General features: G+C 43.3%; 1 protein-coding gene across 6 annotated transcripts in view; it reads right to left on the bottom strand.

The window, feature by feature from the left end:
• LOC122570491 (lachesin-like) overlaps positions 1 to 23,482 on the bottom strand; it is a 269,681-nt gene that overhangs the window by 173,871 nt on the left and 72,328 nt on the right. The window lies entirely within an intron of this gene.

Below are 23,482 nucleotides of genomic sequence, written 5' to 3'. Positions count from 1 at the left end.
CCGTTCTATCATTTTTCTCATCTTTCTCTTTTTCCTTCCTCTTTTTCCGGCAGCTACCGTACTTGATATCCTTCGTGACGCTTTACGTTGACTTTTATCGCCTCGTATCGTCGACCGATATAGCAGACTCGAAGAAAAGCATGTAGGAAGTGAGCGTTACTGGAGAACGCTGAATAACTACGTATTTTATATTCTATATTTATGGTTGAGTACGTGCAAATGGGAATTTGGTGTGGCTGTTTATCACCTAGTGACTGAGTTTTGGCTGCTAGGGAGCAGTAAAAGAATCGAGAGCTTAAAGTGAAAGATGGAAAAAAGAGCGTATGGTCACTGGAGAACGACTGAACGTGACCAAATATTATTAGATTCGCAGATAACTGAATAACGGAATCGTCGTTTCATTGAGAAAGAAACGCAGGCTGCGCTCGTTCTAACTCTTCGAGACTTATTCTCCAAATATTTTGTACCTTAAGGTATCGGTATCGGTATCTCGGAACCATTTAATTCAAGAAAAAGTTCGCGTCGATATCTGCACTGGTCCCTGAGAAAATAATTTACATTTTACGTATTTTCGTGCATCTACATTGCATCTACATGTATCTAGCTTCGAGTAACACCGACAAGTTACAAGAGGTTCGAGTTGTTACGATGTTTTATAAAGTTGTAGTACTACGATAACTACGTACTTAAAACTGTTCCAATGTACTTATTTATTGCTTTATATTGCTGTATATTGCTGTATAAAACTGTCTCCCAATTCCATCTTTTCAACGGAAATAAAAGCCCAATGTAAAAATTCGTATAAATATAAGAATAAGTATCGATCGATTGTTTCAAAGATTCGTACTCATCCGATTTAATGAATCATCGAGCGTAAGCGTCGCGGTAGGTAAGGAAAATGACGATGAATAAAAGACCATGTGCCAAGAGATTGTGACGCTTCGATGTCAATATCGAGCGAAATATAGGACATCGTAAAAGTCGACTAGCTTGGTTTATCATGTCGTACGTTATCGGTATTGTCTCGGTATATATTAAGCACCGGTCGTATCGACGCCGGGGTTCAGTCGCCTTCGTTCCAGTCTCCGCCGACGCAGTTAACAGTACATAATCTTTCATCTCCGATACCTAAAACCGATAGCCTCGATAAAAGTTCAGTTCCATCGCGACCTGGAATAACCTCCGGTTACGGCGCCGAAAACATATCGCCATAAAGTAATAATTTTTAATAACTTTCCTATCAACTTGCTTAGCGACACTCATCCACTGTAATCAGAGCTCGTGAGCTCCCGTGGAGATCCTATTGATTTCGCAGAGTTTTCTTTAAAACATCGAAACGTTTCCCGGTATCGTCCAATCAGTCATGTATCCAAGCGAGGATAAAGTTTAGCTTTCGCGCGACACGATCAACACGGAGCTCGCACGGCTTGATTTCTCCACCATTCCAGATACAAAGAGGGGAAGCCCGCAAGCCTGTTTCACGTTGCAGAGACTGGTAAACATGGGGATCAATTTAAACTCAGATCTCTGTAATCACGGGACGAACCGGCCGAGAGGTACTTTGCCAACCAGACGCCGAAAAGGGAATAGGAAAGTTTCGGGTGCGTGACGCTACCGAACTGTCCAGCGAAATTCGAAGAAATCAACCACGTCGCGCTACACGATCCGTGTGATTCGCTTATGTAGATTTTCAATAAGAACGATCTATAACCTTGCGTTCGTTAATAAGCGAACGCTCTCGCGTTTTTTCCAGTTCCTGTGCTATTTAACCAGCGTAAAGTGTGTCCTGATTTAATTACCGTTTTAATTAGAACAGCGGGAACGGACTTCGACGACCCGTTGCGCATCCATTGGAACACGATATTAGACAGAGGGTAAGTATTGGAGACTCTTAAATTGACAAGAGGCGAGAAGAAGTAATAAGAATCGGAAATACGTATTAAAAATCTGGCGAATTTCATACGTAATTTCACTTGTTCAGGAAATTATTCCAACGCTTATATAGAAATCTTTTACGATTATATTACGCGTCGTGGCGAATATTTCGAAATTTTATTAACACTGCGTTAAGAGCATTACGACTTAAATTAGTAAAATCTCGGATAAATTCGAAAACGTATATAAAAGTCGCAAGATATTCACTGCAGGTATATACTTGTTAAAAAATTAATAGATAGTCGTATCTTGTCACGGAGCTAGTGAAGTGTTTTGCATAATACACGCGATATATACGTAAAACTGCGATAAATATTCAAATGCATACTTTCACGAGTCGCTGCAAAGGAGAAGAATTTCGATCGAAAACGTTCATGCGTTCGTTGACCATGTGAATATCGAATGACACATAAAGACTTAAAGTTCGAGCACCGAATCGACTATAACATTTGCCACGATCTCGAGACGAAACCATCGCAACGTACCGTGACAGCGTGACACAAAGCGCATAAGGTTGAAACATTTTTTTACCGGCCTCTTTTTAACCAAAGGATGCCAATGCTTTCTCCCTTTCAGCTTTTCTCTCTCTCCTCCCAACTTCCTTTCTCTTTCTTTCTCTTTGGTATTGTCGTGCACCGTTGATACGCGTTTGCACGCATCCTTTGAATTGCACCGACAGAAACGACTATCGAACGGCTGCTATTGCGGCGCACTGACGTCGATTCGATGCGATTCTCTTTTTGAACTCTTCCGGGGAAAAAAACGAATCGTCAGGAAACCGCAGCAACAAGGGCCTGGCCGCATTTGTGTCTTTTACTAAAAAAAAAAAAAGAAAGAAAAAAGAAGAAAGAAAAAAAAAGAAGAAAAAAGGAAAGAGCAGAAAGAGTGAGAGCCACGCGTACAAATGTGTTCTACCATGGATGTAAAATCGTGAACGACTGAAAATTCCGTCGAATATCGAGCGTTACGGATATCTCTGATATCTGCTGGTGATTCGAATGGAAATTTCACGCGCCACGATAAGAAAAAAAAAATGCGACAGCATTCCTTTGCTATCTTAATGATCGAGAATTGATTACAGGGTATCCGAAGACTATTCTTAACTGTTCTTAAATTTCTTAGCTTAAAAGGAAAGAATAATGTTGATTTCTTCGTAATTATCACGCAAGAGAAGATACGTTTTAAAATTTAAAAGAACGTAGCTGTAAAAATTGCTAATACGCAGTCTGCCGCTTGGAGAATTCTTGTTTCGCGTTTCCTGTAATAACACGCGAGCTTCTCGCGCGGAGTGCATTCCCTGGTGAACTTTAAAGAGTCGTCTCGTTACAAACTTCGCCGCTGCGTATTTGAAAAATAAAGAAATCTACCAAGATACACGAACAAAAATTTTCTGTGGAAATTTTTCTCTTTGCAAGCGCGGCGAAGTGGCCTTAATGGATCCACTCGAAAAAGCTCGTACACCTCCGAGCGCATTTCGTTTCAAGTTCTATTATTCTTCGAATAGAGACGTTTGTTAACCGTTACAGCGTCTCGTAGCTAACAACGATTTCTTCTGCTAATCAATTCTGATTCAGCCTCGATTATGCTCGCCAGCGGATGTTTAACAAAAGATTTTACGAGTATACTGGACATTCTCAAATGTCGAGAAAAACAGGACTGGAAATACCGGTGGAAGGAAAATCTCTCAGAATCTCTTAATAAAACTATTCTAAAAATATGACGACGTCGAACAATCTGTCACGACGCCTTTTCCCTTTCAACCCTCGTCATCAGCCCTTCTTCAAGTCAAATCATTCGATAACTCCACGACCCTTTGCTCCACGCGAACAGTTGTTCCAAGGGTAGCGATGCGTTCCAACGATGTAAAATACACGAAACATATTTCGTTCGCAACGACACTCCACGATGCCCACGGCTCTTATAAATACGTCAACGATAAATCTCGCTATTTGTTGGCCCGACTTTTACGCGAGAGAGGGTGAATCGATACGTCAGAGTCCCGTTCTCCTCGGAGTCAAACACGGGAACCAAACTTACGCCCACGGCGTTTCGTGGTCACATAAATAACCATTATATACACGTCGCCATTAAGTTTGCAGTGCACGCGCCTGATCCTCGGTCCCATCAACCTTCGTTCACCCTCTCGCCCCCTGGCGAAGTAGGAAGAAAAGTAATCCGACGCAACGCCCAGACGTCGCCGTTCGACGACGTTTAACGCGTGGCACAGAATTTCCTATTGTCCTACCGACGTTCCCTGAGCGATTTATATTATTATATTTCGTCGGGGAATGACCACGTTCCACCCAATGATAAACTACCCCCGACCTGTTTGTCCGGCCGATCTTTCGACATGCGTCGTTACGGAGGATTTTTTGGTTTCCTTGCACTTTGAAACCGCTTGAAGAAAAAGCCGCTTGATATTTTGAAAAAGATCGTAAAATCAAAGGTTTCCAACCGAAACTTCCTTTTCACTCTTCTTTCGATTTCTATTCGTTTCTTTCCTTTTCTCTTCTCGTTCCACCCTCTGCCTCCTCTGTTCTACGTTCCGTTCCTTTCTTCTGCCTTTCTTCCCCTCTCCTTCCCTTTTTTCTTCTTCGCTTTACTTTTCCTATCCTCTCCTCTATATTTCTACTCGTTTCTCCCTCCTTCCGCTTCAAGTTTGTTTTCCATTTACATCGTCATCATTGAAATAAAAATACCTAAAATTCACGGAAAAAGATCCCTCTCGTCTGTATGCGTTCGATTAACGGCGACCTTTTCAAGGTCCTGGGTACTTGTTGAATGCCCATCTGTCGGCTGGATAAAGACCAAAAGGATACATTCGTGTTGTAGAGTTCAGGATAATGAATGGTTAGCGAAGGAAATGTCTTTTTGTCCTAGACAAGTAGTCGGTGTATGCTGCCAACAGCTTGGCCATATAGGAAGCACCGGTTCTCGTCTGATCGTAGTAGTTAAACTGCGTCGGCCACGGTTACTGCCCGGACGAGCCAACTATCTACAAACTCCATGCGCTGAATGCTGGTTCAGAGTCCTTCCAAAACACTGTCCGACTAAATAACCGTACCAGTAGCTGCTGGTTAATACACGAGAGGGGATAAAAGAAACGAGACACCAATTGGTTTGAAAGAGCCGCACTGAACCGGACGAGAACATTTTCCGTGTTACAACAAGGGCAATTGTATTCGCCCGATTCTTCTACCTCGGATACACGCAATTGTTAGAAAAAAGTAAAAAAAACCAAAAAAAAAAACAAATCAATTCACACGATCCATCAAGGATCACTCGTGTAACGTTAACGTGTCGCTGGCTATGCTGTCACGATTCTCTCCATTTTTTTCCCCCCCTTTTAAAAGCAAAGTCGCGTTCGAATACTAGAATGAATTGCTGGGTCAGTTAGCAGAACGTCCAGATCGAAACGTAACCCCGTGAATAGATAACAACTGAAGTGGGAATAAAGCGGATTGAGGAAGCAGACTGGAAGAAAAGAACACGCGAGAGCAAGAAGGCGAATCCGAGAACCGAGCAGAAAAGTATAGCCGAGCCGGGGAAAGATTGGATAGGAAAGCGTATAGAAAAGTTAGTGGAAGAGGTTGGAGGATCGCGCGTACCCGCACCACCGGTTGGCCACCAGCTTTCCATCATCCTTTGCCGCGAACCTCATCCCACTTGGAATCGTTAGCGCGTTTCTGATAGCGGGAGAAAAAGAAAAAAAAAAATAAAGGTTGTCTGAAAGTAGGGATGGGACGCGGGAGGTTTGAAAGAATCCAGCTTTCCCACGAGCACTTGCGAAGGTGTATTTTTTACGGTGCTATCCCGGCGTACTCGCGGTCTGTTTGCACTGGGGATGGAGTAAGTAAGGGCGAGTTCTTCTCCAGTGTCTGGGCAAACCTTCCGAATGGCTGGAAAAACCGCCGGAAGAACAACCACCGACCGGTGATTAAGTTACCGCCGGTGCGAGAACCTGTTAAATGTGGTTAGATATGGTATCAAGGCTCATCCTTAACTTTCGACCTAGGCTATCTGGAAATATCCGGCGGCGCGACGCCTCGATACCACCACCAATTTCCCCCTTTCTGTTTCGCAGTCCGCGGATTACGTAACGATTTTCTAACAGCTCTGTCTCTCCGCGAATTTTCCCTTTCCCCTGCCTAACAATTTCCGATTCGACTCGACTCGCTACTCGAACTCGTTGTTACGACCGCGAATACAATTAAAAACGACGTGTTTTAACGATGTTACTCTAGTAAATTTTAATTCGACTGTTCCGTTATTTACAATATTCGTTCCCCCGTGAATTCATTAATATTTCATGCGCGCGCTCGACGACGTTCCAATTCTCCGTCGTGTTTCGTCGTTCGAAAATTGAAATCCCCGCTGCTCGCCCATATCAACAGGCATTCGACGATCAAACGAACCGAGGAAAAAACGAGAAAATATATAGTAGAACGAAAAACAGGCGAAAAGCGAGGAGAGGGAAATAAAAATACAGGAAAGCGGCGTCGTTTGCATTGGATTTTAATTGCGATGATCTAAGCCTGATCCTGTGAATCACAGCGCGGCAATCACCGTGGAACGGCAATGAAAAAGATAAAAATAGGATTGCAGGGAGAAAGGGGAGGGGGAGGAACGATCGACGTAATTTTACGTTTGCACGCAACAAATTCTGACGCGGCCCCATAAACGATTCCAGGGTCGACGCGTCGCTTCCGGTCAATGGAGCGGATCGCTTATACGGGCTGGCTGTTCGGAGCATGTTCCATTCGCGACAGAACATTCATTTCCCATGTGAACCATGGCTCACCTGGTGCATTCCGTGCGTTTCTCTGTTTGACCCGCAGCGAAATGTAGGTGTCCTCCGATGTACGTACGCCTCGCCACGTTCTACTCATCCGCTTCACCATTCCCTTCGCCATTCCCTTCGCCATTCCCTTCGCCATTTCTCTCGGTTCCTCGCAGTCCTTCAGCGATCCCGTCGAGTCCCGTTCCAGCGATAAATCATAACTCGGTCGCGGTTTCTTTTTAAACCGGCCGAAAAAAGCCTGGTTGGAACAGAGGGTTCTTTCTGAAACGGCGTACCGTGACAAAGAGGATCATATTTCTTCGAGAAAAGGAGTACAAGATCATCCCGCGACCGCTTTACATAGCAGCGTAGAGCGCCAGTCAATGAATTCATAATTAAACCGACGGCCGACCGACTCCATCCGAAATTTATAATCTCCAGATTGCACCTGTCACCCGCTCATAAATTCTTGTTTAAACTTTCACCCACGGAACTTTTTTCTCCAATTCGTAGATTTACCCTCTGGCTCTCTCTCTCTCTCTCTCTCTCTCTCTCTCTCTCTCTCCTTTATTTAACCTCTTTTCACGGAGAGAATCTTCTGAAACGATTCTCCATTCGTCTTTACAATACGGTGTTTACGTAATTTTAAACCAGCGTAGACAACCTCAAAAAATATTACTTATATATCTCTGTCAAAGGGATTTTCATTTTTCCCGAAGATCTTTCAAACGTGTTGCTTAAATTTTGGACATATTTTCCAAGTTCGGAAAACCTGATAATAGAATGAAATGTGAACGACCCAGATTACCAACGTTGCGAAGATTACCTTCGGAGGATTAAAAGTAATTTAATTAAAAATAATTTAGACAATTTTTATTTATCGTTTAATCAATTGTGTTCATATTTATGCAAGCTGAGGCTCACAAAAACCAGCAGATGTTTCAAGAAATAGAATTACAAGACGGAAGATGTGTGATTAAGTCACAAGTATTATACGTATTACATCATTATATATTTACGAGAATACAGAGGTTCGTTCGGAAACAACAGGCAGTTCCAGATGTGTGTATACCCTGAGGAGGTAGGTCAGCATTTTCCAACATATTGGTATAACGACGAATACGCGGGAGTAAGCTTGATCGCGATCTGTCCGCTTGACGTACACCTGTATACTTGCATAATGACGTGTACACGTGTATTCTATACGCACACCTGAATATAGCAGGGAGATACACGGAGACTAGTCCGGTGGGAATTGACATACGATTCGCGTAATTATACACAGGAACATATCGATAATTAAGTCAAATGACGGCTACCGTTTGCAACAGCTTGTGAACCTCGAATTAATATTTCAAGATTCCCAACGAGAACTAGACGCGTCCATGGTTAAACGAGGATTTCATTGTTATCGAGAAGACGAGGTGTAACATAGTTGAAATAAATAAAGGACAAAGTTAGAGAGACCTGTAGTCGAAAGTGCTCGTACAATTCAACGGGTGTGAAAATTGACCAACGAACCTGTATATTCGTTACGCGACGGCGTCAGAGGTTTAACAGTGTCGAACAAAGATCTAAACGTATAGGTTGATGCGTCGATGAATCAAAGTCATCGATAAATAGAGCACCTAGAAACATGTTGCAATCCTGCGATCGTAAAGTCAAGCGTCGATCTCGAACCAACTTTCGCATCGCTTTTTTACCTGAACAACGATCGCCAACAGGAAGAAACGTTCTCTAGGCGGAAGAATGAATCGCAGTAACGAACAGCGAGTAGAGGGGAGTAGAAAAAGGATAACGCGAAAGTTCTCACTCTACGTGGCCCCTAGAAGTCCTGTAATTGATCAAGCAAACGTAATATATTCCCGGCGATTTCAATGCCAAGCTACAGCTCATCTCGCGTGTATTCGTATAAATTAACTGAAACTCTGTATACGATCTGTACGTGTTTTCGTTTATGTACGAAATTCGTTCCAATTGAAACTGCAGCTGCGAAACAAATCGATGAAATCTAAAGATAGAAATAAAACTAGATAAGAATTGGGACAACGAGCGTACTAATACGATTAAATCAAGTTAGAAAAAATGGTGACTTTAAACGTATAAATTTACGACAACCTTCTCTAGATATTCCTCGTATTATTCTCCAGGGTTCGCCGATAGTTTTGGAAAATGTAGCCGGGCAGCCAGCAATCGTGCCAAAAATTTACTCCCGCGTAGATAAGCGGCGGAAAGTAAATATTCGTGGCTGTATCTTTCTATTGGGGCAACATTTCACCCGGAGGCGGTCGGAATACCCTATTTCCTGTCGATAAGACCACGATGGGGGTGCACGTGCATCGATTTGGTACGCGCGAGGTGGCCTAAGTCATGCGTGCACAAGCTATCGTAAATCTCGCGCAAAACGGCACGGTGTTACTTCCTTAACGAGGAGGCAACACGTACGACGACCAGTCGTTACACATACATACGTTCGACCATAACCCATGGCCGCCGTAAACGACGAACATCGTAGATAAAGAAGACCTGGCCACACCGAGAAGGGGGGAGGAAGAGGGACGATTCATTAGCAAACACCGCTTTCCAACTGCAGATAAAAATGTCATTGCGGTGGCTAATTTACGCGTGCCTGAATCTCCATGAAAACGATTTAAGCCGCCTTCTCCCGGTCATTTCGACGGTCGAGCTTAAGAGTTGAATACCAAATAACCAAAAGGGGTGGCTAAATGAATGCAAACGAAAAAGCGTTAACGTTGATGGGCCCGTGTGAATTTCTGTCCTAATACCATTATTGATTTTATACGAGTATTTACGAGCTGAACTGTGCCGGCTCGCCAAAGTACTCCAACGCTTACCATAGAAAACTTTTACGCTCGTATCGCATGTGTCGAATAAAACATTGTGAAATTTTCATTGGCGCTATAAGGAGACAGAACTGTCGTAATTATATTGGTCAAATTTGGAAAAGATCAATCGCAGACATATGCTTTGTAAAAAATTAATGTACGACGTGACTAGCCATCTTCAGCATGTAATGAGTGAAATACAGTTTCGCTCAATATCGAGGTTTATTAACGTAACAGATAATTGACTGTTTAAACACTTTCGTGATCTCCGAATAACACATATCTGTACCAAATATCTTGCAATTTTCATGTACGTATATTTTCAGATCGAATTCAAGTTTTTGCCAATTTAATCGTGATAGCCGAATCTCATAACAGCGAGAAACAAAATTTCAAGATATTTCGTACAGGACACGTAAAATCCGTTTACAAGTGTTGGAATACTTTGGCGAGTATTTCACGTAAACCGAGACAGAAGGCAGGTTTGTCTGGAAATATTTACGAGCCATTCGTTGACATAACCGGGGAAACAGGCTTGTCGACGCTCCCCCGCAAAAATCGCTTAAGATTCCGTTTCACGATCCCACCGATAATCGCCTTTTCGACGAAAGCCGGCCATGAATCCTGAATTCGGTGTGTTGCGCCGTGGTTTCGGGATTAACATTGATTTAAATTACAAATTTAACTGCCCCAAAGAGCCGCGGGAGTGGCGGGTGCTCTCTCGCAACACGCGGCGTTCTCGCATTCTGGGTCAACCGTAGCGAGTAGCAAGCTATAGGTGAGACGGTTAAAACGGGCGAACTACTTAAAACACTCCCCGTCTCAGAGTTACCAAAGGAGTAGCAGTAAGTCGACCGGTTCCACCCTCGCCCACCCTCTATCCAACCCCATGCACCTACATTCACCCCCGCTTGTACCCCCCATCGTGAGATCGGTCGACTAACTTCTGCCTCTCGCGGCTACGATGAAACATTAATTCCGATAATGGCATTAGCCGCGTGCCTTGTCCAGGAGTCTGGTGCACGATTTTCTAGTCGTTCCGCTTCCTTTTTATCTTCATCGACGTTTCCTATCACGCGACGCCTCTTTAATTTATCCGAACGATCCCGATTCTTTACCGAGCAAGAGCCGGCTAAGTCTGCCCGGTCGCCCACTGGTTTGCGGGTTTATTTTTAAAGGAGGTCACGGGTTTACCTTTAAAAAAGGCGGTGGGTTAAAAATGCCGTTTCCGAGATCAGATTTCTGACACGTCGTATAAATCAAACGATTAATAATTTTAAAGAGCCAAGCTTGTACAGTGGTGCACCAAAATTTGCGATTAAATAGATTGTTTACCTTTTATTCTACAAGCCATATATATTAAGAAATTCCGACTAGTGTCGCACAATTATATAACAATGTTTGTATGTTGCGCTGTTCCTTTTCACTTGCCACGCTTTCACGCTCGATATCAATTCAAATTGATTTAGATATGTCCACTGTAATATAAAGTGAAAAATCCATCGAACTGGAAATTTTTACACGCCACTGTAAATTCTTGTAACATTGAATCTCGAGTGTTCCAACAGTTTCAAATACGCGGGGGAAATGGCCATCAACGTTGGCAAGACGCGATATTACATCGGTGAAAGGTGTAACTTTCGGACGATTCGTAGAGTTGACGACACACGAGACAGGGAGTAACTGGAAAGCGATACCAACGAACCACTCCCCGAGCCCCGTAAAACAACCGACTATGTCCACGGTCAAAATTTCACGCGAGACACGCTTAAAATTCAATTATTGCGCCATCAAGAACGTCATGCGTCAGACGGAGCGCGCGCTCTTTGAGGCCGCGTCGCGGCGGGACATCATTTGGCGATAACCGCGGAGACGTGCTCATAATTACATCCGCGGCGAGAACTGCTCGGAATGGCAGTCGTGACGGTGCCGTTATTATTATGGAATTTACCGTCACGTACGGACACAGACACGCGCATATGCCTGCTGCCAAAACGTGCACTACGGGAACCGGTGGCTGACATCACATGCAAAGCGATCGTCGAAACGCAACGACGCTATCGTCCCTCCATCCCGACGATCCATTTACTCGTCGCTGTTCTTCTCCCTCTGGTTTTCTACTATCGTCAGTGTTACGATTGCGTGATTAATCTCGAAGAAACGCACGACGACGAAACTATTGATTTAATGCGTCGAAAAAGAGAACAGATGTTCTTTGATACGGCAGTGGATAGAAGTTTGGTGAACACGAGTTACACGTGAGAGCATGTTAGGTGTCTGGCCATCGTCACAAGACGCCTAACACGTAGATCGCCACGGTGAGCCACGTTACTAAATTTCTTTTAGAACGATTAAAATGAGAAAAGAAGTTTCATGGACTAAAAAATGTCCGGCAATGTGGATGACTTGGATGACTTTTGAGGTTGTTAGAAGAGATTGAGGAGATACGATACGATATTTAGACAAGGTTAAATATTTCCATCTACTGCGCCTCCCACGGCAAAATATATCAAATTCGCGCGGCAGTCATCGCGATTAAGTCTAACGAAGCTACGAAACCTAAAGTGCGTATAAACTGCAAGAAACATCTACTGACTCGTGATCGTCTGAATTTTGGCACCCATGTGACCAAAAAAAAATTTTTTTTTTTAAATTGTTTTTTAACAATGGTCTGTCCCTGCTTCAAACATAGCAATTGTTCAACGCACGAAAGAAACTTATATACGTCAAAGACCTTAATATCCAAGCTGAAAGAGAAAAAGAAGGTACAGCGTCATGATCTTTAGGTATTGCAGTTAATTAAGAAAAAGGGGGCGAGATTCGTGGTCGCGACGACACAAGAGCTTAATTAAATGAACGCGCTATAAATTCGGAAAGACGTATTCTTAGCGACGACGTCGATATATTCCCCCCCGGGTTGGTCAGTTGGTTTCTCCGTGGCCGCGTCTTTTCCCCGAGGAATCTGTCTACCGGGCGGAGATTAGGGGTGAGATTAGGTGTTCAACGGCGTTCGCTGCAGGCGCGGGAACCACGATAAATTCTCCTTTGACTTTATCGATGCTTCCACCCTACGGTCAAAGTCGACTCACGAAAGTGCCGTTAAAAGGCAACAGCCAACTCGGGGATTAGCTGTGTATTCGATCGATCGAATCAACCGGCTCCGACGATTATTTGTCTTCGCGGCGATTACCGGGCCGAGCTACGCTTTTCCTTCGATAGATACATCGCTATCGGGGTGTGTTGCTGAAATCGTGATACGCTCGAGTAAGTAAGATACATAGTAAACATAGGGTGGTGTTTTCTTTGCTATCATTGGGTAAATTAGCTTTCGAATCATTCCAAATGGAGAGAACGTTTGAAAGGCTCGTAACGAAAATAGCCCCTGACCGTTTGCTTGCCTTTTTCCAGAAAAAAAGGAAGAATTTCTGTTGGATACATTTCGCATCGTTTAACAAAATATGTATCTGTGTTTATATCGTAGAAGAGCCATGTACATAATCAAATCGTGCAATTGTAACAAAAGTTTTGATAAAACCGTTTAATTTTTATTTCGCTAGAAGACAGGACACGTGGTTTGTGTCTGGCTAATAGAATGCATTGCTATCTGAAAATTTGACAAAATTTTTTTTTTTTTTTATGATAGAGTGTGCTAGCGTAAACTGTGAAATCGTCGAATGAAGAGAAATAACGCGATTCGCGATCGGCAGCATTTTGTGGCGCGAACATTTCTAGATCGACTGTACCGATACTTTTGCCGTAAAATCGCCTGGTGAAAATTGCCTTATCGATTCGAGCCTGTGTAACCACATCGTGCAATAGCACGGTGACAAGAGCTTGCACATGGCAGCGAGATGAACGCAGAAACGCGTAACTCGCTTTACGTAGTTGGCATCGCTATGGGGAGAAATGGAACCGTTGTTGGATGCTCGTTCGAAAGGGCCACAACGCGAAGGCAATAAAAACACTATGAAGTAGATGAACAAGCCGCGTTAAAATCTGTCGGGATAATGACCCGACGTTTTACGCATTCCCGTTCTCCAAGATTATGGGCTACATAGTGCTGGGCAGCTTTTATCATGGCGTATGGTATACACGCGGAATATGCGATATTTATACGGAAGGAATAATAATAAAAAAACACACACACATATATATATATATCAACACTTTCCATATTTCCGGATTGTTTTAAAATTTTATCGTTATAACGACGATACGAATGTTCGATTACGGTACCAATGATATTTGCAAAAATTTCCTATGACGGACATAGTATAGCCCCATCGGAATTTTCCATGGCAGGTGTTCGAATACTTTGGTAAGTCACTATACACTGTACACGTTATAGACGTTAAAAATTCAGATACGAGTGGATAAAATAAATTTCTAACATGTAAATACGATACGTGGTTCGTTATTTGAATATTTGAATCTGATCGGCTGTCCGTTTGAATATTTGAATCCTACCGGTTCATTATTTAAATTTTCCAAGGTTTAAATATTCGAACGTTCTCTACAACGAGCCATAGCGACGAACCGACTGAAAAGAATAGTCTTCGCGTGTCTCGTTGCCGCAAACAATCAACGGCTGGGTGCAAATTTAAAAAAGAGTTTTGGTACACTGCGGTCGAGCACATAAACTCCAATAAAACGCTTTATGGAGAACCGCTCGGTCAACCGATCGACCGTTAGTATTGGCGATTCGTCGCGATTTCCCACGAGATACGTCGTGGGAAGCGAACGAAAAAAAAAAAAATATAGAGAAGAAAGAAAGATCGATTCGTTCCGTGGATTTAGCAGCACGATCGCTTGGGATATGTAAAGCAGCAACGAGATATAGGGTCAACCCCTGTCCGAACCGCCCCTTTTTTTCCTCTGTTTTCCCCAGTTTTTTCTCTCTCTCTTCAATCTACCAGCTTCTCTTTTCCGCCTGACCAGGTGTCGATGTCCCGATACGAATGTACGTACACTCCTGACGACAATTTTTGCCAGAGAAACCGCTACTTCAACCTGGAGCGAGCTGAATTGCGGCTCCCGCGAGAGGACGAATGGCGCGGGTAGAAGGTTGCTGGACTACCGCCTGGTTTCTATAGCAAGAACCGCGAAGAATATATTGTTCCGCTTTCGAGTCCTCAACTATCACGTTAGCGAGAACCTTGAACCTTATTCTCGACAGAAAGAAAGAGGAGGATATATTTCTTATCTTCCAGCGTATTCCCTTCTTCCGTTTTATTACTACTTTAATTAAAAATAAATTACCAGGCTAATATGGAACAGGGCGATAACATGCGTAACAGGATATTATTTCTACGGACTAAACTGAAACCTCCTGATGTTAATTGTGAGTATAATCTTCAGCTTGTACACGCACACTCATTTAACACGTTGGAGGAATCTAGACTTTTAACGACAATGAATAATAACAAATTTCAAGAACAAAGTATAACATTTTTATACTGTTTCATATTACCAGCACATTTAGGAGAATCCACGTTTCACATTTTGTTACAAACCTTCGAATTATCGTGCAATTTCATCTGTTTCATTTTTTTTTCTTTTTTCTTTTTCCCCAGGAATTGATAATACGCGATAAGAAATGTAAAAATTCGATTGTTTTCGTTAAAGCAAACAAGCAATCCGTATTAGCTTTTGCCTATTAATCAACCAAAATATGGAGCGATTAGTCATTCTAACGATAACGAATCTTGCCCGTTATTTCGGCTGAAATAAATTCTCTTCCGCGTAGCGCAAAGTACACAATGGAAACGAGATAGATAGGAATCGCGAGATAGAATAAAATTCGTCGTGTTTTACAAACGATCGGATGAAAACGCGGACGTCGTGGTCGGTATCGCTCTTGGAATTATTGGTCGATTCGAAAGCGGCTACAGTATGATTAAACTTAAATATTGAATCATGTCGGAAACGAGATGGAATTTACTTTCCATCGTGCGGATTAATTAATAAAAATAACCGAAGCAATCGGATTAATTTGCATCGCGAGTGAGAAAGGTTTCCGAATGTGCGAGCGGCCGCCACCGCTGCTGCTGAACATTTCCGCGGATAGATAATAGCGAAGGTGGAGATGGCTTGGTTTTGATTTTAACGCACACAATGTCACGTAGTTTCGAAATCATGACGATACGCACGTTCGCCGTTATATCGCTTGTTATAACAATCTCGCTGCTAACGGCCGAAAGGAAAGAAATTAAAAAGGTACGCGCGATCCTGCGCAACGCGATAGAACGGACAGGTTGAATTAAAATGTTGGTTTAAATTTCGAGAGAAAGTATCATAATGGATGCATCGTTTCCTCTATAGTCGAATAATCGACTTCTGCGTACCTACGTCAAATTATAAAAACAACTACGTGAAACGATGATATTTTGATTAAGTGTCGTGATTGTCGAAGAGCAAATGGAAATGGTACGCGATAACGCACGCGACATAACGTTAACGAAGCCCCGTGATATCGTCGGTTTCCATGGCATTCGTTTGTACTATAATACAAGACCGTACCGTATGTGATCGTATGGCCGGCAAGAATATACCACGATAGATATTCGAATAGATTATTTGGGGGAGTACCCTGCTGCTAGGGTGAACGAGATAGCTCCCAAACTAGCTAACGAAGAGAACTAATGAAGCAGCTCGCAAAACGAGGGAAACTGACTAATAAAGTTAGCCAACGCGTATATTCAACGCGTACGTAAGAACATACGATCATACTCCGAAGCGAATTTCTGTGTTGCAATTTTCATCGTCAAAGCAAGAATGAACATAAATTTCTCAATTTAAGGGGCGCACGTATCCTCTCCGCAAGCCGGTACTATTATCCTCCGGTGTGCTTCCGGTAATCGATTCCAAATTACCTTGAAAACGAAATATTCGCTACGAACTGCTAGCTCAATGTTCTTCAATTAAATGAAAAATAGCTGGACGACAAGTGTCCAAGGACCAGTTCGGTTCCCAGCGGCCACGCACCTCGTAAATTCCAGCAGCTTTTTCCACGTGTCAGCTTGTATATTAGGGCGATATTGGAGGGGCAAGCCAAAAGGGAGAAACGGTTAGGACAACGGGGGTCATGGCATCGGGCGAGAGATAAGAGACAAGTGGAAAGGGGGCAGATGAGATAGAGAACAGTCGGTTATACGTGACTAGGGGGTAAGCTCGCTATGTCTATGGAAGGTCGGTGCACTGCACCTAGGCGCTGCTACTCGGAAAGTACAGTGGCAGTAATGGTCTACTAAATCACATTATATTGTTTCTTGAGGGGTAGGAGAGGGCGTAGCAAGAGGTACGGTCCGTGGCAAACGTGCAAAAGGCCTCTTGCTTCTGTTGTCTGAGAGAGCTGCTAGAAAACAAGCAACCTTCGTTGGCCGCCCACTGCCTCCTTCCGCAAACCTCCTGCTAACCGCTGCCCACAGAGATTGTGGAATATATGTTTGTACACAGAGGTGCCGTTATCTACGGACACGTACGCAGAAATAGACGTACGTTCGAAAATCATATTTCCCTTTCCGCTATCTGCGAGCTCCACCGGCGCATCCTTGCGGGGCCCATGTAATTTGAACAGCGTGGCACGCGAACGAGCGATATCAACAATTTTGTCGGTATATTTCTGTGTTGGAATTTTTTTTCTTCGAGCAATCTATACAGAGAGAAGAGCATGTTGTAGGTGTGAAGGTGAGCGAGCGAGGAATTCCATAGGACACGGTGATACAATTCGTTACGACAGATTACCGAAATTGTGACAGAGTGGCTACAATATCGCCAAGACGAGAGAAACGAGACGTTATAGGCGGCCATTCTGGAGAATGCCTGTACTTAATTTCACGGCAACATGACGCTTGCGTTTCTTTTTTTTTTTTTCTTTTTTTCTTTTTTTGGTTGGAGTAAACCCCGTTTATAAATATTTGAGAAAGACTCGGGGAAAGTGTCTAATATCGTAATATAAATTTATTACGCGTGATACAAGTATTAACGTATATTTCCCACCACGAGTCGAAAGTAATATGTATTTATCGTATTTAATATCAGAGGTACATTCGATCTTGAATATAGAACAGTGATTATTTTCTAAATCGCTAATCCTGAATTCATCGTCGTTTTATTGCACCGCGAGATCGATAGTTAATGGCGAGCAGTTGTGACCAAGATTCGATTTGATCGTGTTTCTTTTCCCTTTAGGAATTATAATTTTCATTTTTCAACGTCGAGACGCAAAAACGTGTTACAGAGGAACGTTTCGACACAAATAACAACGTTTGCACGGGTCAACTTATTCGTTATGGAACACGTGCTTTCGGGACGCGAATTCGCCGTTTATATCCGCTTCCTTTAACGCGAGAACGTTAAACGAAAACAGAAGCATCAATAAAACGTGGAAATAAAAGCGACTTGAGAATCAGCGGATGGCTGCAAACAAATCTGCCGGGAAGCAAGGGAAAAAAATAAGAGGAGAGTTGGTCCAGACGGAAAATATTATGATACGAGAGAAGGAGCGGCAGGAGGAAATTAATAAAGCTGATGGAACAACCAAGAACGAACGTAAGCGTTTTCGGAGGAGGGGCAGGCTTTTGTTTCGTGAAAATCGCAACGACGATAAAAATCGGTTGGAACGGACCGTCCCGGTGGAGAAAAAAAAAAAAGGAGAAAGAAAGTGGCAGGAGAAGAGAGGAGAAAGTTTCCTCTAAAATTCTTCTGAGAAGTAACAACAGCACTTCGATGAAAGAAGCTGGCATCGACGTGAAGGGTGACGATTTCTTAATGCAACTAGCAATCGTAACGTTTACCAAGTTGAGGACGTACATCCCTTTTTAGTGAAGGCAGCTACCGCGTTCTATCCTCCTCCATTGAAAGTGGCGAGCAGATTGCAACGAAAAGGGACATTATACCTAGGAGTGGAGCTATTGACAGAGATAGCGTTGGAGAAAAGAACAAAAAAGAGCGGAGAGGAAAATGGGGAGGGGGGGGGGAAAGAAGCGAGAAAAAGATGGCACGAGTCTGAAAGGAACGTAGATAAGAAGCCGGTGGAAGGAAAATGTCTAGGATACAGTGGCGCGGGAATGGAGCGGTGTAAGAAAGTAGAGGGTACTAGGAAATGTTAAGAAAGAGGGGGGAAAAAAGGCGGAGGTGAATGGCGAAATGGAAAGATGAAAAAGCGGAATTTGTTCGTGGATGGCGAAGAAGACAGTGCTACGATATTTTCAGCAGGTTCCTGGTCTGATTTTATAGAGAGGAAGATACGTTAGAAAGCATTATCCCCGTATCGTGCACGAAGAAAGGAAAAAGGAATAGGATGGAGAGGGTACAGGAAAAAGACGAAGATCAGCAGGCATCTTTGAGGTTCCCCTTTCTCCTTTTACCCGACCGAGTCAAATGGAAAGGAGGAGATGATTTCTCTGTGCGAACAACGAGCGTAAACGTTTACCACGGTGAAGCCGTTCATTGTGGCCATCGCCTTAAGGGAGACACCGCCGGTCCCGTGCGTACTTCTTCCGCTCAAGAGTACTCAGCCGGGCTACAAAGGATGGAAATACGAGAAAAACTGCGAAACGAAGAACCCACCGACGGAAGAATAACCGACGCGATGCGGTTAAAGAAAGGTGCGCCGAATGCGCGAAACAGAATAAACGTGCTAAACTAGATAACGGAACAGGGATTAGAGCAGAAAGCAGGACACGAGATTTTCGCTCTGACAATGCGTTTTCCATCGAAAAAGAGTCAAACGCGATATCGAGTGTTCCTATACAATGTTCATTCCGGTAAAAGTATATACGGAAACGAACGAGAGCGAGAAAGGAAATTACGTAATTTCTAGGTGGTAAGTTTTGCCATTGACGAAAATCTCGTTCCATATTCACGGGAAGGAAAAATAATCGACAAAAGAGAACACGAACCGAAGGAGACGGGATAGGAAGAGGATCGTGGCGCGGAAATTACCCCGAAGGAAAGGGAAAACGGCAAACAACGACGAGAAAGGGAAACAAAGTGAGAACGGTTCTCTGCCACCAGACCAAGTAATGGCAATTTCTCCGAAAATTGAGGCGCCACCTAACTATCTTGACTTTCCCAGCCCTGTTCCTCGCTCGCCACCTTATTACATAACGCGCGTAACGTCTGTCTGAGCGCACGATATACGTGACACTTGCCTCGTTCCGTGTACCTTCCCCTATGTCGGTGTGCGGTAAACGTCTGGCAAGTTCGAGGAACGCGTTCATCTTGTCTCAACCAGCGGACCGGTTAACTACCGGGTAGAATGCGTGGAACTTGTGCCAACGATTCCGCGTCCCCTCGAATAAACTCGAACGGACACTGGCTAGAAGAGAACTAGAACAGGAAGAATTTCCGACGCACTAACGGAGAGTTTCGCTTTATTGCTGTTTCCTAACTTGGCGAGAAGAATTTCTTCTTTTTAGTTCGCGCTATGAACGAAGCTGGAAGAAAAATGGAAGATATTTGTGAAACAAAATAAAGAGTTTTCGACCTTGTACCGAGATACAGATAGATAGGATACAGAAAGACTAGGAAGTTTCTGTTACACGGTTAAGGAGCCGCGTCGCTGTGTTATGTAGAATTAAAATGAGGTTGCGTCTACCGCAACTGCCGCAGTTATCCGCAGTGTCTCCTCGGGAATTCCGAGGTTACGCTCTTACGAGCTCCCAGCAGGCGTGTGATCGGCGACTTGCGGACACTGAGAACACTTTGGCAAGTTTGCGGCGCTGGTCTTAACGAAGCGAAAGCTACTGGCAAACTGGAAGAGAGAGAACTGTCGTCCGGCAGGGCTCTCCAGTTAAGATGCCCTTTATAGTCTAATTCTCGTGAATGTGTCGCGGTTTATTCGCTTGTACGCTCTAACTGTGCGATACCGTACAGGAAATACGGATCAGGCTGAGGTCACGGAACTAAAACAACGGAGGCCATCCATCATTTCCATCTCCGGTAACAAAAGGCACGATTGTGGTTCCGTTCTGCTATTTGTACAGCTTTTCAACGCGTTTAATCATCTCCCGGGATTGTTGTTTCAATCAGATTTAATATTCAGACACGAGTAAATAAATACATCGTCGGTCCGAATCCCAAACTAATGAGACGTGTCTACATCGGAGCTTCTTTACGTTTATCGCCCTATGTTTCCGTGTTACCTTCAACCGTATTATCCTTCTTTCAGTTTTTATTTTTCCCAGCTTAATCCGCGCTACGTTTCGTCTGTCCTGTCTTTGTCCTCGTTAACCCTCCTAGCGTTCCCTTCGATTTGATTTCGAATGGCTCGGATACCCACGGCGACGCCCTTATTACGAGAGTTTTAATTAAAAGTCTACGATACGGCGCCACGATATGGAGAACGACGCGAACGAATTCCCTCGGGAAACTCCCGATTTTTCCCAACAACATAATCAAGCTTTTAAGCGGCTTGCGAAGAGAGGATCGAACCTTTAATTAGACGCAAACGAGAGATATGTATGTGGTAACGTATATATCGTTACGATATATACGGTAATCGGCATGTGTTTCAATGAGTTTTCAAAGCCAGCTCGCGCACAACCGAGGAAAAGTCTTGAAACATTTTTGGATTCTACTGTGTCGCGCGGCAGTCAGAGCTTTATGAAACGCCGACAAAGAGACCGCATTCTATTTACCCACGCCGTTCAAGTTTTTCGCTCAGGGCCAACCGTTTATTGCCTCCGTTCCATCGTTTCGCTGATAATTTTGTTGACACACCGAGGATGTGGGAAACGTGTGGATAATCGTCGAATCTGTGCGTTCTGGTTAAAAGGATGTTCGCGAAAAACGTATACGAGTCTCGCAGAACGTATTCACCCGTTCTATTTTCTTTAAAACTTCAATTTTACTCCGTTTATAGTAGTACTTTATGTTGTAAGAAATCTGACACTGGGATATATGATGAATAATATACGCAGTAAGCAGAGTGAGCGTGAAAGAACGATACTTATGGCTGATACTGTATACGACTAATGTTCAATTTTCAAGAAACAATTGACTTGCTACCATAAGTTTATTTATCGTTATAAGATGACTTAAATAACGGCAAATTCTAAAACAAAATTTAAAAGGATAACGTTTGTAACGTCATCAGTAGACCACGGAATTACACGCATCTATCTACTACGGAAATACACAAAATACAAAGTACACCTTTTAAATTTTTAACAGTGATCCTTTCAAGCCAAAATGTTGACTTCCGAACGATTCATATGACAATCGAATAACGAACTTATTTCTCGCCAGTAACGTTTCAATAATCACAATCGTTCGACGATCAATCGACGATGGATCGTCATCCAAAATATTCCTATCCCAACTAAGATGAAATACCGAATCGATACGCAATCTGATAGTGCGATCACGATGACCGTTTGGCCCGCGTAAAATCCTCTGGTGGAAAATCTCGATACGATTTCAGGCGCGTAACCGTAAAAATTCGAGATTCCACGAGCTCACGCAGTGGTATTTAGCATGGAACCACGCGGTTTCCGATATTTCCGGTCGGAGATCACGGCAACGAAGGAACCAGAAATTTTCTAACGGGCATCGCGCACACCACGTGGGTTTCGGGGGTAGCCAGGATTGAAGCGTTCTCGAAATTCCTGTCTGCTTCGCGGCTATTTGACAGACCCGTTCCGTCTGTTGGAATGGCTTCAACCATCGTGATCATCCATCGTGAGTCTCGATAATTCCCGTAATTGGAACCGAGGAAATTTGCCCGGCCTACGGATCACCGCGGGAAGTATGGAGAAAGCAGATTGACAGCGATATTGGCACACGTTAATTGCATAACCGTCGCTCACCCCCGCTCCTCTATGATCGATTGGTAAACGATACGAAACGTCGACCAGAGAAAACGTGTTTTTACTTTTCATCCTATAAGCTGACTGGTAAATGTGTGACAAACATAGATAATACGTTTTAAAACAAGTTGTCGTTAAGCACGACATGACACGGTTTCCATATTTACCCTTACTGTCTCTTCAGGCCACATTTTACACGATTGTGCTTTACCATTTTTGTGATATTCGTCAAATTCGAGGAATGTACGAGAGAGGATTCGTGTTAATATGCGAGAATTGTCGCATCTTAATCCCTTAGCCGTGTCATTTTTCCTTTCGAAATCTTTCGTAACTATGAAATTAATAATAGCTGGTAAAGGCGAATCAATTTTAGATAACTCGATTTTACTGCATCTAAATATGATACAATTTATTTATAACAGAAATGAAACGAAACGGTAAAAGATTGGAAATCTATAATCTGTTACTCTTACCGACGAGTGAATTTATCCTTACAAGATCTTCCGCTCGTTGAAACAGGAATAACACATTGGGACAGAAACATTCAAGGACGGCAATTAGGTGGGTGGAATTTATTTCATATATTCGACAAAATACTTCTCTGTATTTAACAGGAACGATGAAACGTTAGGGAATATATTGTAGAAGCTTTTGAGCGTTTAAATTAATATCGGTACAACCATAGGAGACGACAAAGCGAAAACTGTTTGCTCACGTCAATAAGAAAGGACAACTATGTCGTGGAGTGGTCGGGACGGCCGCGTGTTTCATGGGATAGTTTGCTTGTGCGTTTGATGGACAAGTATAGAGTAGAGGAGTAGCTTAATAGCAATATTGGTCACTGTTAACTGTATGGTCGTAATTAGACCCGTGGCTATTGGTATTCTGAGGGATTCCTGAAGCTAACCCCTCTCCCTCTCCCCCAACAGAGCGCAGCGCGACATAATTTACCGAAATAGCTGTACGATCGCGGCTAGCATACCTTTGATAACGTCATTAAATGCGCATTCTGCGGTACGAACACGGCCGCCGAGCCAATTTTGCGCAACAACAAAGGGCGGAGGCCAAGACCGAACCTACGCCCTTCTCTCGATAAATCAATTTCTCAC

The sequence above is a fragment of the Bombus pyrosoma genome, linkage group LG1 (assembly GCF_014825855.1).
Source record: "Bombus pyrosoma isolate SC7728 linkage group LG1, ASM1482585v1, whole genome shotgun sequence".
In the NCBI taxonomy this organism is placed as follows: Eukaryota; Metazoa; Arthropoda; class Insecta; order Hymenoptera; family Apidae; genus Bombus; species Bombus pyrosoma.
The sequence above is the reverse complement of the archived record's forward strand: the minus strand, read 5'-3'. Positions and strand labels throughout refer to the sequence as shown.